The 14,348-nt window shown below is 40.4% G+C and overlaps 1 protein-coding gene across 1 annotated transcript in view; it reads right to left on the minus strand.

The window, feature by feature from the left end:
- Nucleotides 1-14,348, minus strand: part of BACH2 (BTB domain and CNC homolog 2) — a 320,826-nt gene that overhangs the window by 17,549 nt on the left and 288,929 nt on the right. The gene's annotated exons all lie outside the window — the stretch shown is intronic.

A 14,348-nucleotide genomic window follows, 5' to 3' on the forward strand; every position in this document is an offset into this window, starting at 1 on the left:
TCCATCATGGTTTCTACTTGGGGCTTTCTGGCATCATGTCATACCTGATCTTATAATGATACCAGAGATGATGACAAGCAAAAGCAATGTTCTCACCAAAAAATTAACTGCTGGCCCATAATGAATGGAGGTTACAGAGCTAAACAATCTGGCTGTCATTTAAATGGCTGAAGCTGCTGAGTGGCACAGGACACGGGCTATTCCTTCCTTAATTATTGGCAGCAGCTTTGCCATGCAGCTGTCTTTTTTCCTGGTAAATCTTCAGGGGCTAAGCCTACTGTCATTTACTGCTTATCCATTATATTTTACACAGATTGAAAATGTACTATTTATGCACAGCTTGCACACACACACAAACACACTTGTGAGCCCGCACAATGACTTAAACAATTAAGAATATGTTGCCTAAGGCCATTGGTTTTTCAGATGGAAATAGATTAAACTTGCTGGTGTTCAGGGGAGGCTTCCTTACCCCGCATGTAAAGCCAAGCATCCTCCATGTTCTTGCAAGCACTGCTGACCCCATAGGAAGGGGAGGTGGGTCTATGAATCAAGTGCACAAATCAAATGAAAGTAGCAATCATGGGGTCCTTGCTGGAAGCTATGGTAACAATGATCAAAAATTTCAGCTGAGGGAATGAGTGCAGAGCAAGACGAACTGGCAAGCTTTGCAGCTGACTGCTGTGTGTATTAAATTTCCTGCAACACACAGAGCTGACACTCTTGCAAGGACCTGTGTCTGTTCAAGATTCAACTTCTTGAACTGGACATTAACTTCTTTGGGAGCCCTCTCCAATCCTTTTAGAGAGAATGAATGACACTGTCGTCTCAGCTCCCATAGCCAGATGACGAAATGTCCTGGATTCTCCAGGGTAGCACTGGTTTTACAGCATTGCATTCTGCCTAGTAAAGGAAATTTTTTAGACATGTAACTGAATGGGATTTTAATTGTTAATATTTTTGAAGTGCTTAAATAAAATTACAAATTAAAAAAATTCTGTCAGATATCTTAGTCCAGAGATATCTGCTTAAAAAACAAAACAAATGAAAAATCATGACTGCAACATTATAGTTCTACAGTTCTACACAAGCAATCACTGCTGTCTCCCTTTTATTATACTTAACTGTGTTTGTTTCTACCATAAGACAGCAAGCTCCTTCAGATCAGGGATATTTTTTTTTAATTTTTTTATTTTTGGAAAGTCTTATCCCGTGTAGAATGCAGTGGCATCACTGTAGCTCACAGCAATCTCAAACTGCTGGGCTCAAACAATCCTCCTGCCTCAGCCTCCTGAGTAGCTGGGACTACAGGCACAAGCCACTGTGCCCACTGATTTTTCTATTTTTAGTAGGGACGGGGTCTCTTGCTCAGGCTGGTCTCGAACTCCTGAGCTCAAGCAATCCTCCTGCCTCGGCCTCCCGGAGTGCTAGGATTACAGGTGTGAGCCACCACGCCTGGCCCAGGGATGTTTTCATCTCTCTTTGTAACCCTGCATCTAATCTAACTCAGGGTCTCTAACATGACAGATACTTGATAAAAACTTGTATGTTACTGAATATGTCATAAGTCTAACCGCGCCCCTAACTACTACCATTTACAGAAGGTGATAACACAGTCTGTTTAGAGGGTGTTGTCGCAAGTTACATTTGGAGCAAGGCATTGTGTAAACCAGCCAACCAAGCCAATCAACCGAGCAAAGACAGACAAGCGAGAATCCCTGTCTTGTCCCAGAGGGCCAGTATTAAAAAGGAGCTCATCTAACCTATACTTTTTGTGCCCTGCTAAGCTGACATGGTAACAGATTCAGCCAGTAGTACCTACTATATCTGTTTTGTGTACTTTTCTCCCAGGAACATTTAAAAAGGAGTGAAAAAAGTGAGGAAGTGTGTATTTATAGGTAACTAAAGGTGGTAAGACTGTCACATGACCTATTCCTTCACTGCTGCATGGATCCGCCACAAAGAGAGAGACGGCAGAATCAAGGCAGTGTTGACCCCTCATAAGGCTGCTATGCTACTAGGCAATTGGCCAGTTGCTGAGTGAGTAGATAAGACACATCTTGAGTTTTGGCAAGTGTGCTCACTTATACGGGAAATGTGGGAAACTGATCTCAGTGCTGTTTATACTTTTTATACAGTCCTCATACTCTCATCCTTATCACTGTTTCTGCGTTTTTATTTGGTGGGGGTTGGGTAGGGCTAGTTTGCTCGGTTGCTCTGGATCTGCTGCCCCTGACCAGAGCTGCTGTCCCAGTATTTCTGATTTATTTTGATGCTGGTGGTCTCAGTGAGCCTTATCCCTATCCCTCACCATGGCCTCTCTTAAAGAAAACTTCTCAGGAAGTTAGGGACACTCATGGGACCTTTAGAGCAGGGAACAGTACTCAGTGTCACCATCTGCCACATGCCGCAAAGAGCTGGAGAAGGCATCATTGCTCAGGGAAGGGCGATGCTGAGAAGTCTCCACATCACAAATCAACGACACTCCTCGGATCACAGACCCTTTGGGTTTAGGAAACACGCTGAGCTTGAAATGATCATCACAGGTCATGAAAGAGTCATGAATAAAAAAAAATTGGTCTGTAAACTGTCAGTCAAGCCCCAGGGCAGAGGAAATGGTGTCCTTACCATGAAAGTTCAACACCCCGTAACTAGTCCTTTTCCCACATTAATTTAAGTTCTGCTTTGTCATACTCAATTCTGCAAAATTTTGCTCAGCTTGTGCAAAGCTTTGTCTAGTGAGTCACAGTTACCATTTACCAAGCATCTCCTAGCGTCCAGCACTGCGCTAACTGTCTCTTGTAACATCCGGCATGATTGCCTCTATTTTGCAAATAAGGTAACTCAGAAGCAGGGAGGTGAAGGAATTTATCCAGGGTCACAGAGCTAGTAAGTGGAGAGTTGGGGATTCCACCCAAGTCCAGTCTGATTCTTCCTCTTGTGCTAAGTGCTGTGAGAGACATGGCCCTGTGCTCAAGAAACCTACCATTTAGTTTCTAGAAGAGGCATGAACAATGAAGTCAATTAAGTAAAAATGTAAGTGAACAATGGAAGGGCCATAGTAAAATTATATGACTGGTTGTCAACTGAGAAATCAAGACAAGTTCAGGAGAGGAGGAGATGCTGAGGTTTGTGGGGGCCCCCTGAATCCTCACACCAGGACACCTGGGGTCTCCACTCTAGGCTGAAGTTTGCTTTGGTACAGTGGGTACCTTCTGAACTGCCACAGGGGTCCCTCCCAGGAACCCATCTCTGCTGCACCTTCAGGCAGTGGTAATAGCTCCAAATATACAAAACAGAAAACAGGTGCCTATCACTCCTGCCAGCCAGTGTTAAAATGGGCAGAGGCTTCCTAAATATTGGTTTAGTCTCCATCTTGAGAAGCTTGCACTGTTTGCCCATTTTCAGGAACCATTAAAACTCACTCATTGTTCTCAGAAGGCAAATTCCAGGCACCAGTGTGAAGCTATTTCATGAAACTGTCACCACAAATCTGTACTATTACTTACTTTTTGTTCTTAACAAATAAGGCTCTAATAATGGAAAAAAATAAGAGGGGGTGGGAGGTGGAGAATCACACACAAAACTAATGGCCCATAAAAATGGTATTTAAAAAAGTAATGATCATAGAGTTAAAGTGGAATGAAGTGGCTAGAAATAGCAGACCAGTTCCATTTCACTGATGTTAAGGGAGCTGCATCCCACTGCTCCAAGGAAAGCAGGCATGTCTAGGCAAAGATCCACTGGTCAGGAGTGGTCTAAAGGTATGATAAACAAATGCAAAATACAACAGTAGGGACAATCTGGGATAACAGTCTTGCATTTTGCATGAAAATATTTTGGGTGCTCATTTCAAAGAGTATGTTTTCATCATGCTGAAATATATAACCACCTGGTCCCATAGTATGCAACACTCATCATGCTACAGATGAGACTGGACCACATACTGGGGGCAGAATGGAGTGTGCCACGTGGGGCAGAGACCTGGAAGAGGGCAGGAAGTAACACCTCCCTTGTTCTCTGACTGCTCCCTAGGAGGTGATGACCTCAGTCAGCAGTTGGCACATATGGGTTAGTTCAGCCCTGAAAGAAAAGGCCAGGCTACTATGGTGTGAGTCCACATGTAGGCAATGTGTTGAAAATCTGACCCATTGAAACTATGACCCCTACCCATTATTCCTTTGGGTTCTGATGTATCATCTCTACACTGCTAATGAAAGGAAGATGGACTGATAAAAACTCAGCTGGTAAGAGGATGGGGTTGGGTGCTGTTTGCAGAGCTGGGGAGCTCACTCTTTCATGAGGAATCCACTTTGCTGCTGGACAGAGCTTATGATAGGAAAGTTCTAACAAGTTTCACCTCTGGATTATGACAGGGATCAGGCAGTCAGCCTTCAGGGATACACCAAAATAGGTCTGGAAATTTTTATGAGACTTGGAACATCACATAAGCCATGTGATTAATTAAGTCTTCCCAGTTGGTCTTGGCAGTATATACACGTGGCTGTAGCACTGGGCCCAGTAGAAGGCTGATCAGAGGAGTCGGGGGATCTACTGACTGCTCCCTAGGAGAGGGGTGGCACGCTTCTCAAAGTCCCTTACAAAACACGAAAACTTATACCTTCAGCGATGCCAGGTACACTTTCCCGATGAAGCTGAATTTCTTACACACTGTAGGAACTGGGAAGATGAAGGTAACAAACCCATGCCCATGGGCTTTTTTAAAACCCTGGGGCCATTGACCATTCCTCTGGGATGTATTGCACAGCAAGGCACTTGTAAAATGACGAAAACAAGGCGGATGACAACTAACTCTTCCTTTCCACTCCCACACGCACTGCATCCCACTCCACGTGATGAAGACTGATTTAGCGATGAGGCATCACTTCCAATCTTAATTTTCTATAATTAATACCCATATTACCGAATTCTTCTCCCCTAAACAGCATGCTATACAAGCATACTACGTTTGTTAAATTAACTAACTTCACTATTTCAACAAAGCTTCTCATTATTTTAGTATTCATGTTTTCCTTTTTATTTAGAGACGTGGTCTTGCTCTGTCACCCAGTCTGGAGTGTAGTAGCATGATCGTAGCTCACTGTAACCTCCAACAACTGGGTTTAAGTAATCCTCCTGTCTTCACCTCCTGAGTAGCTAGGACTACAGGTGTGTGCCACCATGCTCGGCTAATATTTAAAAAAAATTTTTGTAGAGATGGGGTCTCACCATGTTGCTCAGGCTGGTCTTGAACTGGCCTCAAACAATCCTCCCACCTCAGCTTTCCAGAGTCCTGAGATTACAGGCATGAGCCAGCACACCTGGCCTTATTTTAGTATTCATTTTGGATAAAGATAGAGTCAATCTTGTTTTCCATATCCAAGGTAACAATATAAAAACTAAATCACCATTGAATTTGACTTATACATATGAGTATATAATTTCATATAGTGTTTCTTTTTTTCTTTTTGCTAAAGAACATCATTACCTGTGCTAGTGAATATGGCTTACAACATAAATTAAGTGTCTTTTCTCTTTGGTGCAGGCTTGAATTTAGGTCTGCAGCCACAATGTAAAAGCCCCTCTCCTATTTGTAAATCTGCCCCGAGACTCTATTTGATCGTTTAGTCACTTACTATTTTTTGTTTGTCCATTCTTTCATTTTCCAGCCATGTACTGGGCACTCACTGCGTACTAAGCAAAGCCTGGGGGAAGCAGCCATCTTAGATTCAAGTCCCAGCTCTACTCCCTACCTGCTGTGTAACCTGGGCTGGTTACTTAATCTTTCAGTGCTTCGGTTTCTCCAACTGTAAAATGGGATACTGATAGTACCTTTGGAACAGGATCTGGCATTAACACTGATTATTCTTGCTGTTATTACAAATATGAATAAAATATCATCTTTTGCTCTAAGGAGCTAATGGGGTGACCAGGGAGACAGATGTTCAATATAAATGTTTACAACGTCATCTAAGTAATGTAACAGAGGTATTTCTCAGGGTGCTAGGGAGGACAGAGCTGGGGGTAGTTAACTGCTAAGGACATCAGTGTAAAGCTGCCTAGAGCAGGTGACATTTGCCCTCAGTATTGAGGGCTGAGTTGAAGTTCATCTAAGTAAAAGAAGGGCTTGGCTCATTCTCTCATCTCCTTCAGGCTTTTCCTCAAATGCCATTTTCTCAGTGAGGCGTTTCCTGGCCCTCCATTCGCAATTGCCCTACCCTCCTCCCAACACCAGACTGGCTACGTGATTTGCAGGGCCCAGTGCAAAATGAAAATGTGGGCCTTTCGTTCAGAGATTAAGAATTTTAGGAAAGTGACAGCAGAACATGAAACCAAGTGTAGAGCTCTTCTGAGCCGGGACCTTGTGCAGTTAATTGTACAAGTTGTACACCTATGAAGCCAGCTGAAATGGACTCCTTAGTTTTGGGGGTGGTGGTGATGGCATCTCAGGGTAGAGGTCAAACAGTGGAACCCCACTTGAGTTAAACTCTAAAGGCTCACTGGCAGGGCTCCTGGGATCAGCAGCGTAGGTCAGGGGTTGGATCATGGGTATCTTTGGGCAGAAAAACGTGGCCAGACCACCAAGGTACTTTTTGATTGGTTAAAAAAAAGAAATTCATGTAAGTTCAGTGAACAGAGACGTGACTTGAGTCATAATTCCACACTCCCTGCAATCAATTCCCAGGAACTCTTGAGGAAGGACCCCACAACAACTCACACTTTTGCTATGGTTTCTCCTGTCACAGGGTTTGCAGGAACATACATCTTCTAGTTTTTCCTAAATCATGACTTAATACAAACTTTTTTAAATTAAAAAAAAAAAACCTCTTAAAAAATTATTCAGACCCTGTTCTGACCAGAACCAAATCTACTACCTATCTATCTCTCTCTGTGTGTATTTCTGTAATACTACTTTAATATGAATATAACAGGAAAATCTAAATAGCTCTGACCATCTACTATCTTTGACTTCTAATATTTAATTTAATTTTAGTTTGACATTATAAACTCACGTGCTGCTGGTTGTTGACTATTGTCTCGCAGTCTCACACCCACCCTTCTAATAAAAGAATAAACCCTCTGCAGTGCTGAGGCTGGGAGTTTATCAACTCCATTTCCTAGGTGCTTTTGCTGTTGACTTACTGGATTTCTGCCAGTAAGGGGCACCTCTGGGAGCTCAGAAGGTGGGAGGAGTGAAGAAGCTGTGGCTCCTTCTGCTTCTTCTCTTTTCTTTCCTTCCCCAGTGGTGTGTTCTGGAAGTGGCTGCATCCCCAACTCACTGGAGGAGGCTCTGGAAGGAGTTGTCTCCTCCATAGCGGCAGCTCCTGAGGCATCAGCCCCTCCTTGGTGCTCACAGGTCCCTGTAATCCCCTCCAGCCCTAGGCGAGGTAGACACTTCCTGTGGTCATTAATCATTGGGTTAATGCTCCTTCCCTTTTCTGTTCTTCCAGTTTTCCAACACCTGTGTAACCAATTTCCTGTTTTATACCCCCTTTATTTGAAACACCTGTCATGGTTTCTGTTTCCCTTACTTAATCATCCATTTTACAGACAAGGAGGCCAAATCCCAGAAAGGCAAAGGGATTTACCCAAAGTCACATGGCTGGTCAGCCAGGGCTTCACTCAAGTCTTCTGACCTCAGAGTTCAACTCTCACACTCCTTTCCTACCTGTTGCTGTTTCTCTGAAGTGAACCAGAGGAGAAATGCTATTTTCTATGGAAACACATTATTGTAAGTTTCATGACACTCCGTTTTATACAGCTCTGTCTAAAGGTGTCTGGCCAACTGGATGTGGTACGTCCTTGCGTATGAGGAAGGGTGAATCTCATACTTGGTTCTATCGTCATGGGCATGGTTCAGATTCCAGTGCCTAGATTTCTCCTGAAGCATGAAAATAACGGGGCGATGTCCCTCTCCTGATCAGTGAAACTCTATAAATCCTAGGAAGCCCTTAGAATCTAGAAGATGAAGCAGAAATGTCTTTCTGGTGGGGAACCACACAGCACCAAAGCTTTGTTCCAGATTAGAAAGGCAGATAAAGATGATGTCTAGAGGAAGATTATGTGTTCCCTTTCTGGTCTGGTTGGCTCAGAATTATCATGGGGCCATATAACAGCTGAAACTGCCCCTTAGATATTTCTTCTTCTTTTCGAAAATTATTTTTTGTTATTTTTACTTTTAATTTTCCCTTAGGTATTTCTTGTTTCAAGGTTGATGAAAACAGGAGAAGAGTCAGTGAACATTCATTATTGTCTTTCCTGAGGACTGGCAATACTTTGGGTCTGTGGAACCTTCATTTCAACTGGGTGGTTTTACCCCCTCACCTCACTTCCTTCATGTGTGGCATTCGCTATTTTCTCAGTCAGATATAGATGGTTATATTTCCCAGGTAAGTGACAGGCAAAAGTCATATATGATATAAATACAAGGAACTATATTCATATTTACTCTAACAGCATACAATGAAAACAGAAAAATCTCCCTTCCGAAAGCTTAAATAATGAAGTTCACAGAATAATTTTTAAAAATCCAATTTCAGTATAAGTGTAGATACTAAAATAGATATAAAATCGTAGTAACTTTTTACGTTTTTCAGTGTAAAATGAAAGTGAAAAGCATCCCACTCACTGGTAATGAAGTGGTAAAACCTGCATAAAGGTTTATAGTTTCATTTGAAAAACCACCTCCAAAAGAAAATTATTTTTAAGAAGAAGATTTAGAAAAAATTACCTAATTTCCATTTTAAATGACCCTCTCCTCATTCAGGAAACCAATGATCTTCCTAGACCAGAAATTTCTTGAGTCAAGGTCTGGTTTCACCCCCTGGACCCATCTAGTCATTTCAAACCAACCATCAACCACTTGATCTTCAACTAGAAAATACAAAACACTTTTGAAGGCTTCCAGTGATGATAAGTTCAATCTTTTATTAGAACTAATGGTTCTTCATATTAAGCCAAAATTCTCATCCCTGAAGCTTAACCAGTTAGGAATCCCTAATACCCTCATTGTTGCTCTCCTCTGAATCATCTTGAGTGTGACTACAATCCCGCAGGATGCCTGGACTCGGTCAATACTCTAATCATCAATATGGAGGACAGACTATCACCTCTCTCAGTCTAGATCCATTTTTCTAGTAACGCTAAGATTTATTTCACTGTCACTTATTTACTTACAATTAATATCTCTGAGCTCTTTCCATCCTATACATGCTGATAAGCTGCGTGTACATCTTAACTTAGCAAAATCAACTTTTTGACCCAATACTTGTCTAGATATTTAGAAATTGTTCCTATTATAGAAATTGCTCTTTAGACAAACTTTTTAAGATACACCTTCTTCCTTTTAAAAACAAACAAACAAACAAACAACAATGATGCCATTTCTGATCTTCAGTCTTCCGATGCTTTCCTGGGTTCCACAATTTCTCAAAGATTTTGACCACAGCAAGTTGTACCATATCATATCTAATTTTTTTTTCCTGTAGTTTGTGGGCTTTACTTTGCCCAATCTGGGAGCTTGGGTGTTTTCTTTTTGTTCACCTACCTAGGGTTTCTATTCCCTTCTCCAAGTTCTTCTCACTTTTCAGTCTAAAGGTCATTGTTCTTAACACACAATGTAAAAGTAAGTTTGGGCTCTCTGCCATCCTCAATACGCTATACATGGTTAGCCCCACGGAGCAGCTGTTGGTTTTCTCATCTTCTTGCTCCAAAAAAAAAAAAAAAATTCATTTTCCTTTTCTGTGGTCCTCTTTGAAAGGTCTCCCACTCATTTGGGGCTTGAATTTTCTTGAACTTGTTTTTGTGGTTCTATATACCTTCCATAGTTGCTCATGTTTTTCAACTGCTTAAAATAATACTCTGAATGAAACACAGAACTGCTGGTGTAATTACCCGACTTTGTTGAAAAAAGGGTCCTTTTCTGAACTTTGTTTTGAGCATTCCTAGCCCTCCTGAATCATCTTTCCCCACCTATGCATAATTTGTACCTTTCTCTTATTTAAACAGAAAACACTTTCAAATGTCTTGAGCCCAAAGAAAACTCCTGGAAGAAAACATAGGGAGAAGGCTTCATGACACTAGACTTGGTAATGATTTATTGCATATGATGCCAAAAACACATGAAACAAAAGCAAAAATGGACAAATTGGACATATAAAACTTAAAAACTTTTGTGTATCACAGCAAATAATCAATGAATTGAAGAGAAACTCAATAGAATTGGAGAAAATATTTGCAACTATTTGCAAACCATCCAACAAGGTATTCATAATAGGAAAATATAAGAAACTTAGGCCGGGCGAGGTGGCTCACGTCTGTAATCCTAGCACTCTGGGAGGCTGAGGTGGGAAGATCGCTCGAGGTCAGGAGTTCAAGACCAGCCTGAGCAAGAGCGAGACCCCGTCTCTACTAAAAATAGAAAGAAATTATCTGGACAACTAAAAATATATAGAAAAAAATTAGCCGAGCATGGTGGCACATGCCTGTAGTCCCAGCTACTTGGGAGGCTGAGGCAGGAGGATTCCTTAAGCCCAGGAGTTTGAGATTGCTGTGAACTAGGCTGATGCCACGGCATTCTAGCCCAGGAAACAGAGCGAGACTCTGTCTCAAAAAAAAAAAAAAAAAGAAACTTAAACAACTCAATAGCAAAAACCCAAATTATCTGATTAAAAAATGGACAAAAAGCCTGAATAGGCATTTCTCAAAAGAAGACATACAAATGGCCAATGGGTAATGAAAAAATGGTTAACATCACTAATCATCAGGGAAATGTAAATAAAAGTCTCAATGAGATATCATCTGACACCAGTTAGAATGACTAGTATCAAAAAGACAAAAAATAGTAAATGCTGGCGAGAATGCAGAGAAAGGGGAATGCTCATACACTGTTGTTGGGAATGTAAATTAGTATAGCCATTACAGAAAACAGTATATAGGTTTCTCAAAATACTAAAAATAGAACTATCATATGATCCAGCAATCCTACTTCTGGGTAGATAGTCAAAAGAAAGGAAATCAGTGTATCAAAGAGATATCTACATTCCCATGTTTATTGCAGTACAATTCACTACAGTCAAGATATAGAATCAACCTAAGTATCCATTCATCCATGGATGAATGGATAGAAAATGAGGTATATATACACAATAGAATATTATTCAGCTATAAAAAAGAATGAAATCCTGTCATTTGCATTGACATGGGTAGAACTGGAGGTTGTTATATTTAAAGTGAAATAAGCCAAGCACAGAAAGACAAATATCATATGTTCTTCTCACTCATATGTGGGAGCTAAAAAAGTAGATTTCATGGAGGTACACAGTAGAATGGTGGTTACCAGAGGCTGGGAATGGAAAGGGGGAGAGGAGGTTAAGAGAAGTTGGTTAAGGGGTACAAAAATACAGTTAGATAGAATAATGTATTCAATACTACAGTAGGGAAATTATAGTTAATAATTTACTGTATATTTCAAAATAGCTAGAAGAATTGTAATGTTTCCAACACAAAGAAAAGATAGATGTTTGAGGTAATGGATATCCCAATTACCCAGAGTTGATCATTACACACTGTATACAGATATTAAAATATCATATGTACCCCCCAAATATGTATAACTATAATATTCTATATCAATAAAAAAAGAAAAAAACCTTTTTTTATTGATATAAAAGGACACAATCAATAGAGTGAAAAGGCAACTTGTGCAATGGGAGAAAATATTTGCAAATCATATATCTGATAAGGGGCTAATATCTAGACTAGACAAAAAACTCCTAAAACTCAACAACAAAAAAATAACACAATTTAAAAATGGGCAAAGGACTTGAATAGACATTCTCCAAAGACATACAAATAGCCAAAAAGCATATAAAAAGATGCTTAACATCATTCATTATCAGAGAAATGCAAATTAAAACCATAATGAGACTTCACCTTACACCCATTAGGATGGCTACTATAAAAAAAAAAACTCAGAAAATAACAAGTGTCAGTGACGACATGGAGAAATTGGAACCGTCGTGTAGTGTTGATGGGATTATAAAATGGTGCAACTGCAATGGTAAACAGAATGTAGGTTCCTCAAAAAATGAAACAGAACTACAATATGACCTGGAAATCTCACTTCTGGGTATATATTCAAAATAATCCAAAGCAAGATCTTGAAGAGATATTTGCACACCCATGTTCATAGCAGCACTATTCACAATAGCCAAGAGGTAGAAGAACCCAAATTTCCACTGATGGCTAAATGAATAAAAATAAATGTGGTAGATACATACAATGGAATATTATTCAGCCTTAAAAGGGAAGAAAATCCTGTCACATGTTACAACATAGATGAACCTTGAGGACATTATGTTAAGTGAAATAAATCAGACAGGCACAAAAAGACAAGCACTGTGTGATTTCACTTATATGAGGTATTTAAAAGTAGTCAAATTCATAGAAACAGAAAGTAGAATGATGTTTCTCAGGAGCTGAGGGGAGAGGGAAAAAGGAGTTGTTAAGTAAGTATAGAGTTTTAGCTTTCCAAGATGAAAAAGTTCTGGAGATCTGTTTCACAACCACGTATTTAAGACTACTGAACTGTACACATAAGCATGGTGAGGATGGCAAATTTTAGGTTACGTGCTTTTTAAATTGCGATAAAAAAAGGTCTTTAAATATTTTGATCTGTGAAAAATCTTCTCTTTGACTATCATATTCTTTAAGGTGATACCATCCCTTTCTTCCAAAGGCTACTTTAGAAGATCATTTTAAGCATTTTCTCAGGCATACTCTTGTCAATTTCTCTGGTAATCAGATTAGGATCCAAATGGCAGTTCTACCCTTGCGTTCTCTACCCTCTGAAAGGTGAAACTGCCAGTGTGGCAAATCACTCAGGTATTCTGCCATTAGTTGAAGAGAATTCTAGTGGCTATTCATACAATCAGAGTTCTATACCATGCCTTTCCTTTGCCCTAATTTTGTAAGTAGAAATAGAAACATGGAACGTATGATTGCCTTGACTTTGTGACCCATGATGAGCTCCTACAACAGTATCGATTTTGTTCTTCTCTCTTCTAATCTCCTCCCAGTGCTCTTCAGGGGGCTCTTGCCCTGTGTTTCTGAACTTGCTTACAGAGCTTTTGGTTAGAATTTTTGCTCTGCTTTCTTTCTAGTGGTTCCATTTTTTATTTGAATATGCAGTTCCTTCCCATAGCCATATTTCAATGTGACGTCCTTTTGCTCACAAGGTTATTTGGGTTACCTAATAAATTCTATTTATCACTCTGGCAATAATCTCCAATTCAATTTTCTAATTAATCCTGTTTCACCCATGGATAGACATTGGAGACTAAAAGCATTGCTTCTGTCTTTCCCTTCTCCTTGGTTTATCCCATGATTCACCAAATATTTCACTTTCCTATCAATGTCAAACTTGTTGGCTTCTGCCATAATTGGTGTCATGAGTTTAACAAGATATTAATTTCCCTCCCACCCCCTCCACACTTTCAGTTTAAAGCATGTACCCTGTGCACCAGAAGTTTTCAATAACTATTAGTTGAACTGAATTGAGCTAGCCCTAGTAATGCCCGCTGGGGTAAGCAGACAATTTGAGTCCCTCTTTCACATGACAATCCATCACATATTTGAAGACATCTGTCATGCCTGGTTAGGGAATTTTTTTTCTTCAAGAACTGAAGTCATATTTTCCGTCTGAAATCAAAACTGAAGAACTGACAGATCACACGTCTCTTATGGAAAATGTTATTTTCTCCTTGTCCTTTGGAAGCTAGTGGGTTGACACTTCACTAACGCTCCAATGGCCATGAGAACCCAGTGCCACCAAGAGAGGACCCCTGATCTTTAGTGGGGAAGGCACTCTGACCTTGACAACTGCTGTCATTTGTCCCTTTCATTTGCAAAATGAAAATAAACAGGGACATGCTGAAGAAACGTAGATTATACACACTTGAAAGGCTTTTAAGAGAAAAACACCAACAATTCTGAAAATGTATGTATGAGCTTCTCAAGCAGAGCCCTTTCCTTTGCAACAGGAGCGGGTGTTACTGTGGCTTACAGAAGGAACAAAGCTACAGAGTTTGCCTTATCAGCATGGTTTATACAACAGCAGTGATAGTATTTCTAGTCTTCAGTTTCTTTCATCTAAGTCCTTCACTAACCACCATATACCAGAAGCTGAGACGTGCTGACTGGGCTACTCAAGGCTGCACAGTAATACAGTAAGTCAGGATAAAATCCTATATGGAAACCAGACTTTTTGCCAAAGGGACGGTACACTTCTGATTTCTCCTCCCTTCTCATGTTTTCAGAATGGGCTCTGCCCATGGAGAACAGTTAAT

Source organism: Eulemur rufifrons, chromosome 15, assembly GCF_041146395.1.
Source record: "Eulemur rufifrons isolate Redbay chromosome 15, OSU_ERuf_1, whole genome shotgun sequence".
NCBI lineage: Eukaryota > Metazoa > Chordata > Mammalia > Primates > Lemuridae > Eulemur > Eulemur rufifrons.